We start from the raw sequence: 23,247 nt of genomic DNA on the forward strand, positions 1-23,247 counted from the left end.
CTTCTCATCCTTCAGTGGCCCCATTTGCTTGCTGTTAGCATATACATCTAGGAAAATGCCAATCATTGTGAAAGACAAGGCATGAATTGAGGTAGAGGGTATGCACTGTAAGGACTCCTGGGGGAGGTGTGGTGTGATAGGGCTGAGCCAAATTTTCAGGGGCAGATTATTGGTGGTACACCAAAAACGAAGGGGTCTGAAATAAAAGACATTCCAAAACATTGCCGCCTTCTTCTTCTTCTTCTTCTTCTTCTTCTTCTTCTTCTTCTTCTTCTTCTTCTTCTTCTTCTTCTTCTTCTTCCTCCTCCTCCTCCTCCTCCTCCTCCTCCTCCTCCTCCTCCTCTTCTTTTTCTTCAGTTTGTGTGTGTGTGTGTGCTCACTATATGTTCCAAATCAGGGATCAGGGATCTTCATGCAGACTTAAATATAAATACACCGATGAAGAAAAGATCCTCAAAACAACCTTCTGAGGTAGGTTAGGCTGAGAGTCAGTGACAGGCTCAAAGTCACCCACTGAGCTTCATGGCTGAGTGGGGACTAGAAGAACCCAGATCACCTGACTCCCAGTCCAACACTCTAAACCATTATGCCATGTTGGCTCTTACACCACCATGGCTGTCATTGGTTTTATTCTGTTTCAATCCGTTTCAATCGACCATGGTATCTTTCTGGATAGGTTGTCTGGGTTGAGAGTTGGAGGCACTGCACTACAGTGGTTCCGTTCCTACTTGGATGGCCGATTCCAGAAGGTGGTGCTGGGGGATTATTGCTCTGTGACATGGCAATTGTGCCATGGGGTTCCACAGGGCTCTATTTTATCCCCCATGCTGTTTAACATCTACATGAAACCGCTGGGGGAGGTTATCCGGAGGTGTGGGCTGAGGTGCCATCAATATGCGGATGACACCCAGCTCTACCTCTCTTTTTCATCAAACCCAGGTGAGGCAGTGGCTGTTCTGAACCAGTGCCTGGGCACGGTAATGGACTGGATGAGGGCTAATAAACTGAAACTCAATCCAGACAAGACAGAGGTACTGTTAGTGGGTGGTTCGTCTGCCCGGCTAGGTGATATTCCACCTGTTCTGGAGGGGGTTGCACTCCCCCTAAAGGATCAGGTTCATAGTTTGGGGGTGCTCTTGGATCCAGAACTGTCACTTGAGGCACAGGTGAACTCAGGGGCACGGAGCACTTTTTATCAGCTTAGGCTGGTATACCAACTACGCCCTTATCTGGACAGAGATAGCCTAGCTACAGTTATCCATGCTCTGATAACTTCTCGTCTGGATTACTGCAATGCGTTATACGTGGGGCTGCCTTTGAAAACAGTCCAGAAACTTCAGCTGGTCCAAAATAGGGCAGCAAGATTGTTAACAGGGACTGGCCTGCGAGCTCATATTACGCCAGTACTTTTCCAGCTGCACTGGCTGCCAGTCCATTTCCGGGCCCGATTCAAAGTGCTGGTGTTAACATTCAAAGCCCTTAACGGCTTGGGACCAGGTTACTTGAAGGATCGCCTCCTCCCATATGTGCCTGCCCGGACCTTAAGATCATCATCAGCGGCCCTTCTCCATGAGCCCCTGCCAAAGGAAGTGAGGCGGGTGGCTACTAGGAGGAGGGCTTTTTCTGTTGTGGCACCCCGGCTCTGGAATGAGCTCCCTAGTGAGGTTCGCCTGGCGCCTACATTGTACTCCTTTCGGCACCAGGTGAAGACCTTTTTATTTTCCCAGGCTTTTTAGCTTTCTAAATTTTTATCTTTGTTGTTTTAAATCTGTATTTTAAATTCCTGTACTGCTGCTAGGTTTTATTGTGGTTGTATTGTTATATTGTGGTTTTAATGTTCTATATATTTTAAATTGTTTTATTGTGTGTTGTTTGGTTTTAATTTTTGTGAACCGCCCAGAGAGCTTTGGCTATTGGGCGGTATAGAAATAAATAAATAAATAAATAAATATCTTTTAAAGGTTTTATACCATGTTTTATTTCATTGTATTTAATGTTTTGTGAACTGCCCAGAGAGCTTTGGCTATTTGGTAGTATAGAAATATATATATATATATATATATATATATATATATATATATATATGAGAAACTCTGTGGAACTGAAATTGACAGATTTATCCCTATGCAAATTTGTAGGTCCATTTTTTTCCTTCCCTTGTCCTATTTGTAGAGCACATGTTTTACAAGGTCCCAGGCTGTCATGTTCCTTCGTCCTCTCCCTTCGCAATCAAGAAACTCCAGAAAACACAGCTTTGGGCCAACACTGCTTTATTCACTATCGACTAGCTTCTTTACAAATGCAGATTCTAGGAAACTCTCAGACTGCATCCAACCAGCTAATCCACACATCTATGGATATCAGTAGAGGATAGAAGTAGACGTTAGAGGAGTTGCCAGCAGTCTGGGCATGAACTTCACAGCCAGAGCTGATTCGCAGGGATGCCCCTCCCTTAAGGTGGCTCCCTCCTACGTTGGCTTCCACGAGTGGCCAACCAGGTGGACCATCTGAGCCCTGCCCCTAACCTATCCCGCTTCACTCTGTGACGGACCCTAGCATCCCTCAAGTCACACCCCTTACCCTCCTCCTCCTCCGAAACTTGAGTCCTCATGGTGGAGGAATGGGGGAGCTATTCAAGCTGGGCCAAATGTGTTGAGGTCTTGGGAAGAAAGTCTCCCTGTATCTGGGCTTACTAGGGAGGGTGCCTGCCTCTGTTCTTTCTGTTCCCATTCTGATTATGAGTCTGAGCTGCCAGACATCTCAACACGCTCAGATTCATTCCTGACCCAGGTTCAATCTCCAACATCTCCAGATAGGCCAGGAAAAAAACATCTGCCTGCAACCCCAGAGAACTGCTGCCAGTCAGTGTCAGCAATACTGGGCTAGAAGATGGACCAATGGTCTAACTCAGTATAATGCAGCTTCCTATATTGGTATGTTCCTCTGTAACAGTAGACCTTTTCCCTGCCCCATCTCTCAGAGACATTAGTGCACCTTGACCAATCACAGTCATCATCTCCACAAATTCCCTTCTAGCAGTATATCCTCCAGATGAGGTCTTGCCAGTGCTGAGTAATGATTACTACTCCCCACCCTCATTATGTCAGCTTCCCTTTCCTCCCAACCACACCCTAGATACGTGCACACACACACCAGCTAGTCTCCATGTGCTGTTCTTCCCAAAGTGAGCAAGCACCCCAGTATAAAACTTCAGCAGCAGCAGCAGCAGCAGCAGCAGCAGCAGCAACAGCAGTACTGTTCTCTGTGCTGCTGCCTTTCTTTTGGGGAGGGCCCTTTCTGCCAGTCTCACAACCAGAATCTTCTCCCTCCTTAAAATTCCCTTTCAGTGCACACCGGAAGACATTTCTTGAACTTGTCGGCAGCAATTTCTAATTTGTCTGATCTTCATCAGTCAGTTTAAAGGAGCATAAAATGTCATCTGCCTCGCCCGTCACCGGGTGTGTATTAATGTATTTATCTGATTCGCTTCCTCTTGCTCACCTGGGCTTGATGCAATTCTGAATCTTTCAGATCCCCTAATTTATTTCAGTCACTCTTTGGGCTTGCTGAAGTTGAATTTCTCAGGTGGACTCATCTGAAGTGATGCCATGCTCTAGCAAGTCCATAAGCAATTATCATCCTGATAGCCTCAACACTTTGGCTTGTATACTGTCATTTGCCCTTGCACAACCACACAGAACTATTTAACTTTACACACACACACACACGAAGGCTGCAATCCTATTCATGTTTACTTGTGAATAACCCCCATTGTACTCAGTTAGACTTCTGAGTAAATATAAATTCAACTAGGGACATGCACACATGAGCCTACTTTTGCACTTGCGTAGCCTCTTGCTGGCTCAGGGCAACTGTTTCTCAGCCTAATCTACCTCACTGGGTTGTTGTAAATATAAAATTAATCTGATGTAAGGCAACCCTTACAAGAAGGTTGGGATCATATTATTTGGCCTTCATAGACATTTATGCATGTTGAATGCTCATATACATTATCTCAACAGTCCTTGTGAGGCAGGTGAGTATTATTCCCTCCAGGAAAGGGGCAAATGAAGGCAGAAAATAGTGGCTTTAAAACAGCCACTGATCATGGCAGATGTGAGATTTGGAACTTCTAATGTATAACTCTTCTCTCTTTGCTATTATGTAGCAAAGGAGTAAATGAACTTGAGCACACTCCGGGAGAGAGCAGAGGACAGGAAGGCCTGGCGTGCTATGGTCCATGGGGTCACGACGAGTCGGACACGACTTAACAACTGAACAACAACAACAATAACAACAACAAAGGAGTAAATAATAAACTGGAAGACCCATGGACTGGAAGCTCATCTGGTCCATGTATGTCACACCCACAATGGCTTATGACATGGATCTCAAGGCACACTGCCCTCTTTCAAGCAGCCATGCACATCGCTGTCGGGGTGTATGAATTTGGTCTACGATGACTGAGAGATTGTTCCAGGGAAAGCCTAGAACAGACTCCAGAGGGCACAAGCTGTTTCCTGGGGCTCCAAGGCCATGTTTCCATGACAACGGAAGGAGAAGCAAATGAAGGACTACCGGATTTTTTTTAAAAAAAGAAATCAGCTTTGCTGTACTTTGTTCCATGCAGGGCTCCAGGAGCAGGTTCTCCACTCAGAAAAAACCACTTCACAGAACATACTTCCTGGTGGGGCTGGGGGTTGGAGTGAATGTCATCTGACTGGCAGGGGCTGCTCAACCAATAAGAGAGGCTTCCCCCCTCTCCCGCCCCCCTTTCTCCTTTCCCCTGAAAGTCCAGATGAACCTGCATTATAGGAACAAGCCTCACTTAGCACAATGGGAGTTACTTCCAAGTAGACATATGTATGCTTGTGCTGGGAAAGGCGGGGGCGGGAGAGAGAAAAGAAAATGGGAAACCAGCCCCCATTTTAACCCACAGGATCTCTATAACGAAGGGTCAAAGTAGTTAGTTCCTAAGGCAATAAACCAAACAAAGGAGAATTGGAGCCTCGAGATCACACTTTACCACACTTAGAGAACTGGGCTTTAAATTGTGCCATGTCAGTTGAGGGGGATCCCAGTAAGTTCTGATGTGGGCATTCAGAGGGCAAGCTTAATTCAGCAGAATGGGAGCTACTTCTGAGGAGACACTAATTGGTTTGTGCAGGGATGGGAAACACACAGGAAACACCCCTTGACCGGGGTCACAGTGAAAGGCACACCCCTGGGCAGGACTAGCATACTCAAGCTAAATGTGAGGGTTGGGGCACACTGGATCCATACTGAGCAGAACTGACTTAAGGAAAAGAATTGGACTATAAGCAGTCTCAGGAAATCCATCCCGGCCCCACCCCCGATAAGCTCTAGGGTGGCTGCTGGATGGCCACGACATCATGTGTCCCTAACAACCTCCATCCGCAGCCAGTTTGGAGTAAACTACTTGTGGAAAGAGGCCCAAAGACTGGCCAAAGATTCTGAGACTGGCAAAGGGCCATCACCACCATTCCTTCTTCATATGGAAGCACACAAGAAGGTGTGATGTGCCTAGGGAGAAATCTTGAGACCAAGCTAGACAAATTGCAGGAGATCCATAAAGAGTTAGCTGTATAATACTTGTATGTTTTGTCCTGCAGAACTGTTAGCAGTTGGGGCAGGTGGGAGGGGGGATTTTCATTGAGAAAATAGAGGACAGGGTTAGCCTGAGGTTTAGACAACCTGCCCCTACCAGGTTATGGGGGTTCCCTGAGGGTGCCTTGACCAAGGGCTTTCAAAGTCTTTGTGCTGACACTCTGCAAATGTCCGATGTGTGTGTGTGTGTGTGGGGGGGTGCTCTCTCTGTCTTGTAGCCTTACAATCTGGAATGTGCTTGTTCCAGCCTTGTATTATTCTTACCTAATGTATCTTCCATTTGACCATCTTCACAAATAACACTGGTTGTGTTCTTGTAGCCCTAACTGACCAGAAAGTTGCAGAGATTGAAACTTATTCCCTCGCGTATGGCTGTGATTTTTATCTATGATGACAGGATCCTTTTTGTTGCTCGTTTCTATTTTGGTGATCTTCACAGGTTTATTTACAAGTGGTAATGTGGCAGCTATCGGCCAAGGCTGCAGTCAGTGGATTAGCTCTGCACTTTACTTGGCTGACTTTCTGTCAGCTTTCATTTTGATGATGATGTTAGAAGGCAGGCCCTCAATGGCCCTTTGAAAGTATCTTTTGTTCTGCTTTGTCATATGGTCGGGTGTTCCCCCACCCCTGTATTCTGTGCGATATTCCAGTCCTGAATAACATATCCGCTGATGTTTGCAAACCAGCAGATGCAGAGGAAGTTAAGGGTCTCCTTGAAATCTCCATCTTCAAGCCATCCCCCTGAGTGGTGCCCTCTAGATAAGCTGGATTACATCTCTCATAAACCTCAGCCAATATGGTCATGTCTGGAGGGCAGGCAACCATTTTAATGTTCCACAATGCCCCAGAATGATGATACATCAGACATAATGCAGGGCATTGTAGCAAATCTAAATCCAACTTTGGGTAGGGAAGAATTCTATTTGGACCACATTTTTAAGTGAACTGACTCAATATGCACTTCCTAGATTAGTACACAGCATGGAATACATTTATCCTTTAGCAGAGAGGAAAAGAGGGACAATCCAACTGGAGGAGGCCCTGATGTTGACCTTGTTGGCACCCTCTGCCTTTATGCTCTTCTTCCCATCCCCAAGTGGCCAAAGGGTCAAACAAAATCTGCATGGGGCAACCATACTTGTTTACTCATGTTTCTATCCAAGCCCTTGTAGAGCAGGAGATGGGGAGGTAGGGATGTGCAAACCCACCCCTGTTTTGGTCCTCCAGGTGCCTGCCCAGCCTCTGCCCCCGCTCAATGATCCCAGGATTATGCTCGAGCCCCTCCCATGGCTGGTGAGCAGCCTGCACTCACCCTGGTGGCCTTGTTGAGCTCCACTGTTGACCTATTTTGAAAAACGAAATGGCGAGTGCAAAAATGCACATATTTGCATCTGTGTGAAAATGCGCATTTTGAGAGAGCACATAATTGCATATGCACAAAAATGTGCATTTCTGCAAAAACACATGTTTTCATGTTTGCACAAATATGCCCATTCACAAAAATGCACATTTTTGCATACACGGAAATGTGCATTTCACACAGACACAGATATGTGCATTTTCACCCTCACCATTTTTTTTTTCAAACGATGGCAACCACAGAGCTCAATGAGGCCGTCAGGGTGAGTGCGGGCCACTCACTCAGCATGGGCAGGGATGAGCAGGCCCAGGGGCTTGGCGAGCAAGGCTCAAGGATGTGGGCAGGGGGTTCCGCCAGATTCCCAGACAGAATTGGGTGCCCGCGCCATCCCTATGGGGAGGTTCCAACATCTACAACTGAAGGTGTGCATTGGTGATGGGACCTGAATCTCGTCCCTCTCACCTTACTGCATTCCACTGTTTGAATCCCTCTTCTCCCTACTTGGCTCACTTTGGGATGGCAGGCAAGAGGAAAGGAAAATACCTGAATCAATGGGTGATGATGTGGTCAGCATATTCATCTTCCTTCACCTATGTGCAATATATGTTGTATAAATGGATACCCATCCTGGTACACACATATTTTCTTGAAGTGTCTGGTTGGCCAGTGTTGGAAACAGGGCACTACACCAGATGAATCCTTGGTCCAATTTATCAGGGCTCATCTTATTTTAAGCCATCACCTTGTTCAGTAAACTTAGAGCTAAACCGCATGTTATGCTAATGGTGTAGCTCCGAGTTGTCTTTTGTTTTACTGTAGTGTAAGCTCACACTGCCCCAATTTGGATTGGGCCTGCTACACTATGGAAGGAGAGTATTAAACCTTTCCTTGCACACCATTTGCATCCTGAAATTCCATGTGGGTTTTGGATGTTCCACTGGTGTCAATGGAGACATTTTGTTGTTGTTGCTGTTCAGTCGTTCAGTCGTGTCCGACTCTTTGTGACCCCATGGACCATAGCACGCCAGGCCTTCCTGTCCTCCACTCTCTCCCAGAGTGTGCTCAAATTCATATTCATTGCATCGGTGATGCTATCCAGCCATCTCATCCTCTGTGGTCCCCTTCTCCTTTTGCCTTCAGTCTTTCCCAGCATCAGGGTCTTTTCCAGGGAGTTTTCTCTTCACATTAGGTGGCCAAAATAGTTGAGCTTCAGCTTCAGTATCTGTCCTTTCAAGGAGCACTCAGGGTTGATTTCCTTTAGGATTGACTGATTTGACCTCCTTGCAGTCCAGAAGACTTGTAAGAGTCTTCTCCAGCATCACAGTTCGAAGGCATCAATTCTTATGATTCTTATGATATCATTTAGGTCATACCTGAATGGTTTAGTAATTTTCCCTATGTTCTTCAATTTAAGCTGAAATTTTGCAAGAAGCAGCTCATGATCTGAGCCACAGTCAGCTCCAGGTTTTGTTTTTACTTACTGTATGGAGCTTCTGCAACTTTGGCTGCAAAGTACATAATCAATCTGATTATGATATTGACCATCTGGTGATGTCCATGTGTAGAGTCGCCTCTTGTGCTGTTGGAAAAGAGTATTTGCTATTATCAGTGTGTTCTCTTGGCAAAACTCTATTAGTCTTTGTCCTGCTTCATTTTGTACACCAAGGTCAGGCTTGCCTGTTATCCCAGTTATTTCCTGACTTCCTACTTTAGCATTTCAGTCCCCTATGATGAAGAGGACATCTTTTTTTGGTGTTAGTTCTAGAAGGTGTTGTAGGTCTTCATAGAACCGATCAACCTCAGCTTCTTCGGCCTCAGTGGTTGGGGCATAGACTTGAATTACTGTGATGTTGAATGGTTTGCCTTGGATTCGTACTGAGATCATTCTATCATTTTTGAGATTGTACCCCAGTACTGCTTTTCCCACCCTTTTGTTGACTGTGAGTGCTACTCCATTTCTTCTAAGGGATTCTTGCCCACAGTAGTAGATATGATGGTCACCTGAATTAAATTCGCCCATGCTTGTCCATTTGAGTTCGCTGATTCCCAAGATGTCGATGTTCAATCTTGCCATCTCATGTTTGACCACCTCCAGCTTACCTTGATTCATTGATCTTACATTCCAGGTTCCTAAACAATATTGTTCTTTACAGCATCGGACTTTCTTTTCACCACCAGACACATCCACAGCTGAGTGTCCTTTCAGCTTTGGCACAGCCGCTTCACTCTTTCTGGCACTACTTGGAAATTCCCTCTGCTCTTCCCCAGTAGTATATTGGACACCTTCTGACCTGAGGGGCTCATTATTCCGGCGTCATCTCTTTTAGCCTTGTGATACGTTCCATGGGGTTTTCTTGGCAAGAGTACTGGAGTGGGTTGCCATTTCCTTCTCCAGTGGACCACATTTTGTCAGAACTCTCTGCCATGACCTGTCCATCTTGGGTGGCCCTGCACGGCATAGCTTATGGCTTCACTGAGTTATGCAAGCCCCTTCGCCACAACAAGGCAGTGATCCATGAAGGGGCAATGGAGACATCCCCCCAAAAAAGCACACAATTAGTGTGTATGGGGTGGGGGTGGAGGTTAATCCTCTCCTCCCAGAGTGTGGTGGTCCAAAGCCAAAGCAGTGCTGCACTTGCTTACACAAGATTAAAAACAAAACTAACCTTCTGCTGTGTGATTAGAGTAACACATAGTCTGGTTTTTAAATGATTTTTGAAAAACAATTTCTCTAAGGATGCAGCATGATTCATTTTGAACTAGGGGAAAGCCAGCTGTGAGAAAGACACTGATTGGCTAGCATCCTTAATGTCACCAGCACCATCTTTGGGGGAGTTTTGCAATTAAAAAGAAAATAACGGTAAAATGAAGATAAGCATGTTCCTTTAAACTTGTTGGGAAAAGAAAAACAATAATTGATGTTCCAGCATTCAACTTGCTCGTATGTTTGTCTGTCATGCAGATGCAAGTCTGACCTCACATTTTGGATGAACAAACCTCTATGAATGTGATTAGCATTTAAATACTACTTCTATCTTCACTTTATCTCATGTTATGAGCTTTTCTCTGTGGATTTGCTGTGAAGCTTGTAGACCATACAATAACTAGATTGACTCACTCCCATTGATTTCACTGGGATTTACTTCGAAGTAACTATTGTTCAGATGGTAGCATTACTAATGTCTTGGGGGCAATCAGCGGTAGGTGAGATTCCCAGATGTTTAAGGCATATGATCTGAGGGCTAAGCAGCCTCTCAAATGGTACTCAAATCCCAATAGTCAATTAATAAAATTATAATGAAAATAAATAGTCCCATCATGGAATTTGGCAGATTGGGCTTATGTCAATGGGCACGCTATTGGACTCAAATTGTTGCCAATTAAAATCCAGTGGCAGAGCTCCAGAGAAAGAAAGAAAAAAGGATAGAAAATCATTCCTAACAGTTGGCAGGGTTTCCACCCCTCCTTTCTCTCTAAGAAAGAACAGGCTCATTAGAATCAAGTATATCATTTTTTATTTGACTCTAATTGCCATTTAAAGCACATGTGAATGCAAGCTACAGATGCCAAGGCAATGTCTTAATATAACAGGTAGCGAAGCATTGAGACTTTCACGTTCAATCAGAATTTAATAATTGCTTTTAAAAGAATTAGATAGCACAAGCAAAGCTGTTCTTTTACCCTGGATGTGGGCCCTGTACACGGACTAAGGCATGATTCACACATGTTTGCATGCTAGTTGTTTCTCCTCCCTTGCTCACTGGCTTATTCATATATATGAAGTTCCTTTCTATGGATGGAACTCATTATAAGCTAGGTTACATCAGAACCTATCTTTGTGGTTATCCAGAAAAGACCTAAAAATACATTTATTCTCAGTGGCCTTCTCCTAAGGGTTTTCTGTGGCTGCTTGATGGGAATTGTTCTACTGCATGCTTGATTTAAAGATTTCTGTTTGGTTGGTGTTAATCCTATTGTTTGCGTTTTATTAGTTATTAAGTTTTGAATTGCTAATTTCTTACAAAAAAACTAAATCAATAATAAATGAATGAATGAATGAATTAAATATATACTGAGTTAGACCATTGGCCCATAAAGCCAGTATTTTTTTATTCTGAATAGTGACGGCTAATCGAGATCACAGGCAGGGGCCTTTCCCAGCCACACTGCTTGAAATCCTTAAACCCAGGAGTGGGGAACATTTCTGTAGGGCTGTGCACTGCTTCGGCACAAAGCTCAAACCCCAAGTCGAAGCAGGCTGCTTCAGGCTACCTCCAGGGCGAAGCGGAGGGGGCAGAAAGCGGCCCGAGGCGAATTGGCTTGCTCTGAAACACTCTGGTGTGCTTCAGCACAATCTGGAAGCCCAGCCGCCACTCCACTGCCACTGCTGCTGCCCAGCTCCCAGCTCCTTATCTGGGTCCTCTGGACGCATGCTGGCAGCTGTCTTGTTGTCCCAGCCATTTTAAAATGGTGACTCCCCATATTTCTGGAACTACAGGGAGTCACCATTTTAAAAATGGCTCCCCCATCCCCAGAACAACAAGACAGCTGCTGGCACATGTCCAGAGGGCCTAGGAGCTGGTGGCAGTGGAGACTCCCCCTGGTGGCACCTGCAGCAACTCCCCCGGCAAGCGGCAGCGGCGGCTTCCCTGGCAGCTCCCCCAGTGGTGCCCCCCCATGGAACAAGCCTAAGGGCTCAGGTAAGGAGCTGAGGGCTGGGCAGCATGGTGGGGATGAAGCAGGATTCGGATGCTCAAATACTGCTTTGGCTTTGTAGGCTAAGGTGAGTCCCCCCCCCCCACCCAATCAGCCTGAACCAAATTGGGCCCACCTCGGAAGCCCTGAAGCTCTGAGTCAAATCAGGGAGTCCATGAACAGCCCTAATTTTTTGGCCCAAGGTCTGGATTGGCTCCAGGCAAGCACATTGGGGGCCACGTCCCAGAAGTAAGTGGTTCACCCCACTGTTGGTATGTGACCCACATCATGCCCCCCACACACACGCACACACATTCTATTCCCCCATTCCCCTCCTGTGAAACGACCTGCTGGGGCAGAGGAGGAATCCCTGAATGTTCCCCATGCCTGAAATGCCAGGTTAGACTGTAATGCCAGGGACCTGGTACCTTTTTCACAACAAAGCGTTTGCTCAGCCACCACACTATGGCCCCTCCGTAATATTCAACGCTTGATGACTGCAACATCGAGTGACAACTTGCAAGTGTGAACAAGCTATCGCAGGTCTAACACCACAGATCAAACTTTCCTATTGCCTCACATCACATCAAAGGAAAAGCTTTCCAGCAGATCATACATTCAGCTGTCGGTCATCCAGCTCTCACCTCATGCGCAGTCATTCACACATTGCCAAAATATGCTTTGTTTGCCATTTTCCGATAAACTACCCTGTGCACTGTTTTAAGAATACAGGCATAGAACAAACAGCTCTCTTACCAGATAGCTTTGGGGAAGTAACTATATGTCAGCCTAGTCCATCCTTCAGGGTTGTCATGAGGGTAAAGGGGGAAAACATTGCAAAGCACTCTGTGCATTGCAGTGCAAGGGATTCATCTATATACCAAAAAAGAAAGTGGAGCTGTGTCTGGACACACTGTGAGGACATTGTCTAGTGTCACACTAATGTCCTTGAAGTCTCAATTTAAAGCACATGGCATGCAGATCCGCCCTCTGCCACTGGCTTCTGGGAATTAAATGTCACATGGTGTAAACCCCTTGCCACAGTCTTTCATCACCTCTGGGTACACAGAAGTTGAATAATGCATGTGCCTGTAATGAGCGCAAACACACTTCTATGACACTCACATAAGAAATGCTTCTGACATCAACTCTGAAGACTGTGGGGTGAAGACAGAGAACAAGGGGGAGGGGAGGCCCAGGAGCATTGTCCTTGGCACATGTTTCCTCTCTTCATTGTTCCATTTGGCCTTACCTCTGGGTGGGGTAGCTGTGTGAGATCCAAAACTACCCCGATTTGATACTTACATCTTCAAACAGCTGACATTGGGCCATGTAATTGCTGGGCGTTTGTTAAAGGACAATAACAGAAGCTTTTCATGCATGCTGTCCCCTTTTTTTATTCCTTTTATGTCAGCCTTGATTTGCAGCAAACTTTTCATGGTTGCCCTTAGAAAAGGTGAAGGGAGCAACAGGTTGCTTCCTCCATGAAATCAGGTCACAATGATTTGGGATATGGGAATGTAATGATCACGGCAAACAGAAAAGGGCCCCTGCTAACATTCTTTTCCCCCAGCCCGATGCATGGCTCGGCATTTTCAATATATATTTAAAATAACAAAGCAAGACAACCCAGCGCCTTTCCCCCAGAAGCTGCCAACGTATGCTCCGAGATCTCCTGCATTTTGCATTGTGTCAGTCTGTGTCAGAGGCTTCAGGGAAGGTAATATAGGAGATGAATGAAAGTCTATCATCGCAGTGCCAAGATGAAAAAGTGACAGCTCATAATGAAAAGAAAAATAGTTTCCATTTTGGGCCTCTGTAAGTAAGAAAATGACTGAGCCCTGGGAACTGCCAGGCCTGAAAAATGATCCGTTTGACAGACATGCCTATAAGTGAAAGTGCATGGGATATAATTTGAACCATAATATAGGAAATAATGATTATTTTAGGGATTGCATGATTTTAAATAAATCCTTGACTGCTCTGTGGAAAATGGAACTGGGAACAATGCTGAGCTGCCAGGTGTGTGGGAGAGCTATAGGTTAATTTGAGAAATAAATGACCTTGTTTAAGATTTGTGTCTTCCTGATAATGACACATATCTGAGGATCACAAAGGGTGGTGAACACAGCAATCAGGCCCTGAGTTTCCTTTTGTCCTATAAAGCTAGATCAGGAAAGAATTTCACTGAGGACAGGCAACATGGAAGAGGCGTTGGTGGCTCGGATTAAGATGCTGCTCTAAAGAAACTCAGAACATCTTCACACACTCCAGCCGTTGCATTGAAAACACAGGTTAAGAGGATGTGTTCAGAGTTTAGTGCAAGGAAACAGAATTTCTGACTTGCCAAGCCAACCACAGCCTACCACCTGTGAGGATCTTCATTGTCAACTTCCTCGTACTCTGAGGAAGACATGGATAGGGAGGAGCAATCATTCCCATTTCTGGGAATTTCCCTCACAGAACAGGTTGCTTTTCCAGACTCCTCAGACTGAGAAGACACACTCACAGTGCAGTTCCCATTTCACCCATGCTGTAGGATCCAACAGCTGAAGAAGTGGGCAATGGCCCTTTAACAGCACAGACAGCTCAACAGAAGAACCAGACCAGGCAGCCTTCATAAGCCCTCAGGAGGCATCTGTGCCTTGCTGAGGCAACAGATTGTGATCTGTGTGGGTGAGAATGCTCCCTCCGACCAGTGCCTTCCACAGTGCTCCATCGAGGGTCCTGACAGCCCCTGCCTTACTGGATGTGACCCAGCCATACCTGATGCAATCCTGCCTTACCTGCTGTAGCTTTGCCCTACCAGTAAGTCCCTCTGCTGGAGAGAGCTTCACCACCGATCCTTAGGCTCTGGTGGGACAGGGGGCATCTCCTCATTAGTGCTCTGGGTTATGCTGCTTACCTCAGACACTTAAAATGGGGGTGATGGTAGGGATGTATGGACTGTGTAAAATCTGCTCCATCTGTTTCATGGATTGTCAGATGCCTTTTGTTCCGTGATCCGCCAACAGATGGATGCAGATTTTGTTTTTTTGCTGTGTGGAAAAATACACAAAAAATTACATAAGTATTTACGTAAGTATCTACATAATTTACCTCAGTATGTAACGTTTAGCATATTGCCCCCCCATTCCATTCCATGTTTCCTCAGCATAAACATGATGTATTTTCCTACAAATGTATATGTGTAAATTTCAGGACAGTAAAAAAATCATCTGAAAGTCCACGGCCTGAGGGGTTCTCTCCGCAGCAGATTCCACTGGTCACATTCTTAAAAATCCGAGCTCATTTTAGTCCATCTGAAATTTCTCTAGGGATGTACGAAAGTCACTTACCTGGTCCTGCAGCTTGCTTTGCGGTGGGGGGGAGGCGCTTCAGTTCTCCCCCCGAAGTTCAGGCCGGGGGGAAGGTGCCCCGCCTCGCCCGGCCGAAATTCAGGCCGGGGGGGGAGGTGCCCCACCTCGCCCGGCCGAAATTCAGGCTGGGGAGAAGTGCCCCGTCTCCCCAGCCGCGAAATAAAAAAGAAAATGTAAAAACACACACACACACACACATGATAGGCTACGTAACGATTTACATAGCCCATCACGGCTAGATTTCCAAAGTCAGCCGTGATAGGCTACGTAAATCGTTACATAGCCTATCATGGGTGACTTTGGAAAAAAAAAAAAAGCACGTATGCAAATGGCAGCACCCATGGGCGCCACCATTTGCTTTCCTTATTTGGTCCCAGGTAGTCTACGTAAAGATTTACGTAGACTACGGTGAAAATAAGGGCAAAGCAAATAGTGTTGCCCTTATTTTCACCATAGTCTACGTAAATCTTTACGTAGACTACCCAGGACCAAATAAGGAACACAAATGGCGGCGCCCATGGGTGCCGCCATTTGCATACGTGCTTTTTTTTTTTTCCAAAGTCACCCATGATAGGCTATGTAACGATTTACGTAGCCTATCACGGCTGACTTTGGAAATCTAGCCGTGATAGGCTACGTAAATCGTTACGTAGCCTATCACGTGTTTGTTTGTTTTTCACTTTATTTTGTAATGGCGGCGGCGGCCGGTCGGAAGACCAGCCGCCGCCCACGCCCACACCAAACCGCCTCCGAACCGCCGCCGGGACCTGCCGCCGGGACCCGCCGCCGAGAGGGACATTCAAGGGAGGTAAGTCCCATCCCGGGGGGGAGGCGGGGGGTGGAGAATTTCACCGCCAATTTCAGGGGGCCGAATGCGTTGACATTCGGCCTCCCCGAGATTCGTGGAGAAATTCTCCGCCATCCCTAAATTTCTCCAGTGTCCCTAAGTGATGGAAAGTTTTAGGCACCTGTCGTAGCTGGTTGATGGGCCCATGTAGCTCCGTGGGTTGCATGTTGCACAAGCTGTTTGGGCACAAAGAAACACAACCCAACTTGTAACTGTGAAGCTTAGTACTGACATGAAAAAGGTGGCTTTAATTGTCGGCTGAATACTGGCAGGCATCACGGAATTCAAACCGGGAGCTCTGGAGCAGGGGTGCAGAACCTCAGACCTCAAGTTTGGCCCACTTAGGGTCCCAGACTGTCCCTCCAGGATTCTCCACATGGCCATTCCCCCTTTCCCCCAACTACCACTCGTTTGGTCATTTTCCCAATTTTGTGCAGTTTTTTTCTCCCATTCTACAGGGTGGAAATGCTTCTTCTAAGGCTTAGCTGCTGGCAGAAACATGCTGTTATGTTTGGTATTTTCACCCCACCCCTTTTGCCTTTGGTTCCACCCACCACACTAGAATGTCATTCCACCCCCTGCCCCCTGGAACTTCTTCAAAAAGGAATTTGGCCCTCAGGGTGGAAGAGGTTCAGCACACCAGAGGCTGGGGCGTTATTATTACGAGAACACACCAGGTTCAGCACACCAGAGCCTGGGGCGTTATTACGAGAGCTGAAATTTCTCCAGCTTATTTGTGGGCAGAGAAATTGGGGGGACAATTTCACTGAATTTCTCCAAGGGGAGGAGAAATTCTCCAACAGTTTCTTCCATGTAGGGCTCACTATTGGCAGGGGTTGTAGCACAGCTTCTTTCTTTCTTTTTTTTCCTTAGGGGTTTTGGTTTATTGCACTAATCCTGCAAGTGGCAACAGCATCAACTGTGTTGAGGCTTCCAGTTCTTTGAGGCAGGATTTTGAATTTCTTTTGGTGGTATTTTTGAGCTTACCTAACCACTGTGAGGTGGCCGAGGGTGCTGTGTGCATTTTCTATCTCTATTACATATCTTCCCATTGCTCTGCGGCCTCCCAGGCCACCTGCACTTCCTGGACTGAAAAAGCCCCATGGGAGGAATTGCCTCATGATGCTTGCCATCATGATGCTTGCCTCATGATGGCATTCACTGAAGGGCAGGAAGCTGAGGAGGCTACAGGCTGCTGCAGAGGTTACTGGACAATGACAGGCAGGACACTCATGCACACTCCTTAGCCACCTCACAAGTAACATAAGCCCAAGAACCGCAAACCCAATCCCTTAGTGTTTCTCTGAAATTTCTCCTCCTTTGAATTTCTTTTTGAAAGCAATTTCTTTTCTATCAAACTGAATGAGAAGGGTCGAGAAAAATGTAGGAGAAATTTTCAGCACAGCACTACTTACTATCATCTGCCTATGCCACCAGAGTGACCTGCAAGGATTTCAGGCCTAACATTACTGTCCTGAACCCTCCTGAGTTCTAGAATGACATGTTCTAGAACAGCCCATCCTATAATACTCCCTTCTATATACCTCCAAGCCCCATTCTATTATCTCACTCTAGAAATCATTGTCATAAGAACTGGCCTTTATTGTCATATGTAGATGTAGATGCAGATATATATTTGTCATTTTCCCTCCCTTACAGGAATGGGACATGTGAGGCACATGGTCTCTTCTGTGACAGGTGTGTGCAAGAGAGGGAAATGTCATGCCCAGTGTCACTAACTGAGTGCAAAATTAGATTTATTGCAAGATATAATGTTGGCAAGCCTATATTTATCACATGTAATAAGCCTATTGTTGTTGTTGTTCAGTCGTTCAGTCGTGTCCGACTCTTCGTGACCCCATGGACCATAGCACGCCAGGCCTTCCTGTCCTGCGCTCTCTCCCGGAGCATGCTCAAGTTCATATTCATTGCATCCGTGATGCTATCTAGCCATCTCATCCTCTGCCGTCCCCTTCTCCTTTTGCCTTCAGTCTTTCCCAGCATCAGGGTCTTTTCCAGGGAGTTTTCTCTTCGCATTAGGTGGCCAAAATATTGGAGCTTCAGCTTCAGTATCTGTCCTTCCAATGAGCAGTCAGGGTTGATTTCCTTTAGGATGGACTGATTTGACCTCCTTGCAGTCCAGGGGACTCGTAAGAGTCTTCTCCAGCACCACAGTTCGAAAGCATCAATTCTTCGGCGCTCAGCCTTCCTTATAGTCCAGCTCTCACAGCCATACATTACTACTGGGAAAACCATAGCTTTGATTAGACGGACCTTTGTCGGCAAGGTGATGTCTCTGCTTCTTACTATGCTGTCTAGGTTTGCCATGGCTTTCCTCCCAAGGAGCAAGCGTCTTTTAATTTCATGGCTACAGTCACCATCTGCGGTGATCTTGGAGCCCAAGAAAGTAAAATCTGTCACTGCTTCCATTTCTTCCCCTTCTATATGCCAGGAAGTGATAGGGCCAGGTGACATGATCTTAGTTTTTTTAATGTTGAGTTTCAAACCAGCTTTTGCACTCTCCTCTTTCACCCGCAACAAGAGGCTCTTGAGATCCTCTTCGCTTTCTGCCATTAGGGTGGTATCATCTGCATATCAGAGATTGTTGATAATTCTCCCGGCAATCTTAATTCCGACCTCTGATTCATCCAACCTGGCATTTCTCATGATGTACTCTGCATATAAGTTAAATAAGCAGGGTGACAATATGCAGCCTTGTCGTACTCCTTTCCCAATTTTGAACCAATCGGTTGTTCCATTTCTAGTTCTTACTGTTGCTTCTTGACCCTCGTACAGGTTTCTCAGGAGACAGGTAAGGTGGTCTGGTACTCCCATCACTTTAAGAATTTGCCACAGTTTGTTGTGATCCACACAATCAAAGGCTTTAGCGTAGTCAATGAAGCAGAAATAGACGTTTTTCTGGAATTCTCTTGCTTTCTCCATGATCCAGTGAATGTTGGCGATTTGATCTCTAGTTCCTCTGCCTCTTCTAAACCCAGCTTGTACTTCCGGTAGTTCTCGGTTCGCATACTGATGAAGCCTAGCTTGTAGGATTTTGAGCATCACCTTGCTGGCATGTGAAATGAGCGCAATTGTACGGTAGTTTGAACACTCTTTGGCATTGCCCTTCTTTGGAATTGGAATGTCAACTGACCTTTTCCAGTCTTGTGGCCACTGTTGAGTGTTCCAGATTTGTTGGCATATTGAATGCAGCACTTTAACAGCATCAGCTTTTAGGATTTTAAATAGCTCGGCTGGAATACTGTCATCTCCGCTAGCTTTGTTGTTACTAATGCTTCCTAAGGCCCACTTGACTTCACTCTCGAGGATGTCCGGCTCAAGTTCAGTGACCGCACTATCATGGCTATCAGGGACATTCAGATCTTTCCTGTATAGTTCTTCTGTGTATTCTTGCCACCTATTCTTAATCTCATCTGCTTCTGTTAGGTCCCTGCCTTCTTTGTCCTTTATCATGCCCGTCTTTGCACAAAACGTTCCCTTGAGATCTCCAATTTTCTTGAAGAGATCTCTAGTCTTTCCCATTCTATTGTTTTCCTCGATTTCTTGGCATTGTTCATTTAAGAAGGCCTTCTTGTCTCTCCTTGCTATTCTCTGGAACTCTGCATTCAGTTGGATATATCTTCCCCTTTCTCCCTTGCTTTTCGCTTCCCTTCTTTCGTGAGCTACTTGTAAAGCCTCATCAGACAGCCACTTCGCTTTCTTGCATTTCTTTTTCTTTGGGACGGATTTCGTTGCTGCCTCCTGAACAATGTTACGGACCTCCGTCCATAGTTCCTCAGGCACTCTGTCTATCAGGTCTAATCCCTGAAATCTAATCCTCACTTCCACTGTATATTCATCAGGGATATGATTTAGGTCATACCTGAACGGTTTAGTGGTTTTCCCTACGTTCTTCAATTTAAGCCGAAATTTTGCAAGAAGCAGCTCATGATCTGAGCCACAGTCAGCTCCAGGTCTTGTTTTGACTGACTGTATGGAGCTTCTCCATCTTTGGCTGCAAAGGACATAATCAATCTGATTTCGATATTGACCATCTGGTGACGTCCATGTGTAGAGTCGCCTCTTGTGCTGTTGGAAAAGAGTGTTTGCTATGATCAGCATGTTCTCTTGGCAAAACTCTATTAGCTTTTGTCCTGCTTCATTTTGTACACCAAGGCCATGCCTGCCTGTTATCCCGGTGATTTCTTGACTTCCTACTTTAGCATTCCAATCCCCTATGATGAAGAGTACATCTTTTTTTGGTGTTAGTTCTAGAAGGTGTTGTAGGTCTTCATAGAACCGATCAACCTCAGCTTCTTCGGCCTCAGTGGTTGGGGCATAGACTTGAATTACTGTGATGTTGAATGGTTTGCCTTGGATTCGTACTGAGATCATTCTATCATTTTTAAGATTGTACCCCAGTACTGCTTTTCCCACCCTTTTGTTGGCTATGAGTGCTACTCCATTTCTTCTAAGGGATTCTTGCCCACAATAGTAGATATGATGGTCACCTGAATTAAATTCGCCCATGCCTGTCCATTTTAGTTCGCTGATTCCCAAGATGTCAATGTTCAATCTTGCCATCTCATGTTTGACCACCTCCAGCTTACCTTGATTCATTGATCTGACATTCCAGGTTCCTAAACAATATTGTTCTTTACAGCATCGGATTTTCTTTTCACCACCAGACACATCCACAGCTGAGTGTCCTTTCGGCTTTGGCCCAGCCGCTTCACTCTTTCTGGCGCTACTTGGAAATACCCTCTGCTCTTCCCCAGTAGCATATTGGACACCTTCCAACCTGAGGGGCTCATCTTCCGGCGTCATCTCTTTTAGCCTTGTGATACGTTCCATGGGGTTTTCTTGGCAAGAATCCTGGAGTGGGTTGCCATTTCCTTCTCCAGTGGACCACATTTTGTCAGAACTCTCTGCCATGACCTGTCCGTCTTGGGTGGCCCTGCACGGCATAGCTTATGGCTTCACTGAGTTACGCAAGCCCCTTCGCCACAACAAGGCAGTGATCCATGAAGGGGAATAAGCCTATATTTGCACTCCATTACTTTTAAAAATCTTTAAAGATGAAATTACCACCACTGAGAGCTTTTTTGGGAATTAGGGATGGGTGAACATGTGATGTTCAAACTCACTGAGGTTCCCCACATGCCACCTCAAAGCTAGGTTTTCCCCATTGTCGAACACCAGCCTTTTTTAAAAAATTCCATCCAGAAAAAAAAAATGAAATTTTTGATAAGGAAAAACTCACATTTTTGAAAGTGCACATTTTTTCCAAGCAAAAATGCTCATTTCCCCCCATAGGGTGAAGTGTGAAAATGCAGATTTGGGGGGGGGGGGAGAAATGTAGATTTGCACAAGTGCATTTTTTCGGAAATGTACAGTTGCGCAAGTGTGCATTTTCGAACGCAAATGTGAATTTGGGAAATTCTGAAAATTTCCTGACAATTGCAATCCTGTTCATGTTTGGGGTTGCGAATGGGGCATGTATGCATGATCTGCAAACAAGAATGAAACTCGCATACCCTCCTACTCAAAATCATTTTTTGCAAATATTTGACCTGAACAATATGCCATTGCCAATTTAATCTCAAATGCACTTTTGAGCATTTGTGTCATCTGTCTTAAGTCCACCGGGGAATTTGCAAGTGTGTGTTGGGAAGGCTAAGAATCAGATTTTAGTACATGAGATCATCACATGGACATCAGAAACGGCCTTCTATCTGGTCAGGCTATTTGTTCATCCAGCTAAGTATGACCTGCAGGGTCTTCAGAGTCTCAGGTAAGCGAAACTGACATGGAGCAGAAATAGGCTGATTTGTCCATTCTTGAATTCATGTAAAAGAGACATGGAAACAGACCATCCTTGAGTTTGGGATGTACAGATTTTGCTAAATTCATTCTGTCTGTGTTTCATGGATTATCAAGCATATTTTGCCCCATCATCCCCTCATTGATGGGTTGGGACTATTTTTTTTCCTCTACAGAAAAGTACGCAAAAATGTCCACCACCATTTATGAAACTCTCAGTGTCATGTAACAGTTTGTGTATTTGTCTTAGCTCAGCATACAGTCAACAAGTAGAGCACACACACACAAAAGACTGCTACACAGCAGAGGCTGAAGAGAGATCAGAGATGCATAAGGTGTTGTATGTGTTGTTGTTTTAATGGTGCTTGTATCAGTGAATCTTCCAGCAGCTTTCATATTGTTGTATGACTAAATCTGTGTACAATTCCAGGAAGGAAAAATCTGGTCCACAAGTTAATGGAATGGAATCCATGTGACATGGTGGCCGCGACAGCTGGTGGAAAGACCAGACGCCACCTCCGGAGCCGCTGCCGTCCGGAACTTTCGTACATCCCTACCATTTTTTGAAAAACAAAACAGTGACCACAAAAAAGGTGCATATTTGCATCTACGTGAAAATGCACATTTTTGCTAATGTGCATCTTTGCATATTTGCAAAGATGCACATTTTACAAAAATGTATATTTTCATGCATACGCAAATATGCACGTTCTCAACATGCACAAAATATGTATTTTTGTGCAGAAACTAAGGATGGATGAAAGTCCCTTACATGGTCCCACAGCTTGCTTCGCAGTGGGGGGGAGGTGCTTCGGTTCTCCCCCCAAAGTTCTTGGCAGGGAGGGAGGTGCCCCGCCCAGCTGAAATTCAGGCGGGGAGGAGGCGCCCCATCCCTCGCCACAGAAATTCAGGCCGGGGGGGAGCGCCCTGTCTCCCTGGCCGCAAAATAAAAAAAAAAAGTAAAAAAAAAAAACACATGATAGGCTACGTAACAATTTACGTAGCCTATCATGGCTAGATTTTCAAAGTCAGCCATGATAGGCTACGTAAATCTTAAAAAAATTTTGACGTAAATCAAAAAAAAAAAAAACACATACGCAAATGGTGGTGCCCATGGGCGCCGCCATTTGCATTCCTTGTTTGGAATTTGCATTCCTTGTTTGGGCAGGGATAGTCTACGTAAAGATTTACGTAGACTACGGCAAAAATAAGGGCAACGCAAATAGCTTTAAAGATTTACGTAGCCTATTATGGCTGACTTTGAAAATCTAGCCGTGATAGGCTACGTAAATCGTTACGTAGCCTATCACATGTTTGTTTGTTTTTTTTACTTTACTTTACTTTGTAATGGCGGTGGTGGCAGCCGGTCGGAAGACCGGCCGCCGCCCACGCCCACACCAAACCGCCTCCGAACCGCCGCCAGGACCGGCCGCCGAGAGGGACATTCGAAGGAGGTAAGTCCCATCCCGAGGGGGGGCGGGGGGTGGAGAATTTCACCACCAATTTCGGGGGGCCGAATGCATTGGCATTCGGCC

Source organism: Heloderma suspectum, chromosome 2 (assembly GCF_057233095.1).
Source record: "Heloderma suspectum isolate Gila_16-S chromosome 2, 16-S_ref, whole genome shotgun sequence".
Lineage (NCBI taxonomy): Eukaryota > Metazoa > Chordata > Lepidosauria > Squamata > Helodermatidae > Heloderma > Heloderma suspectum.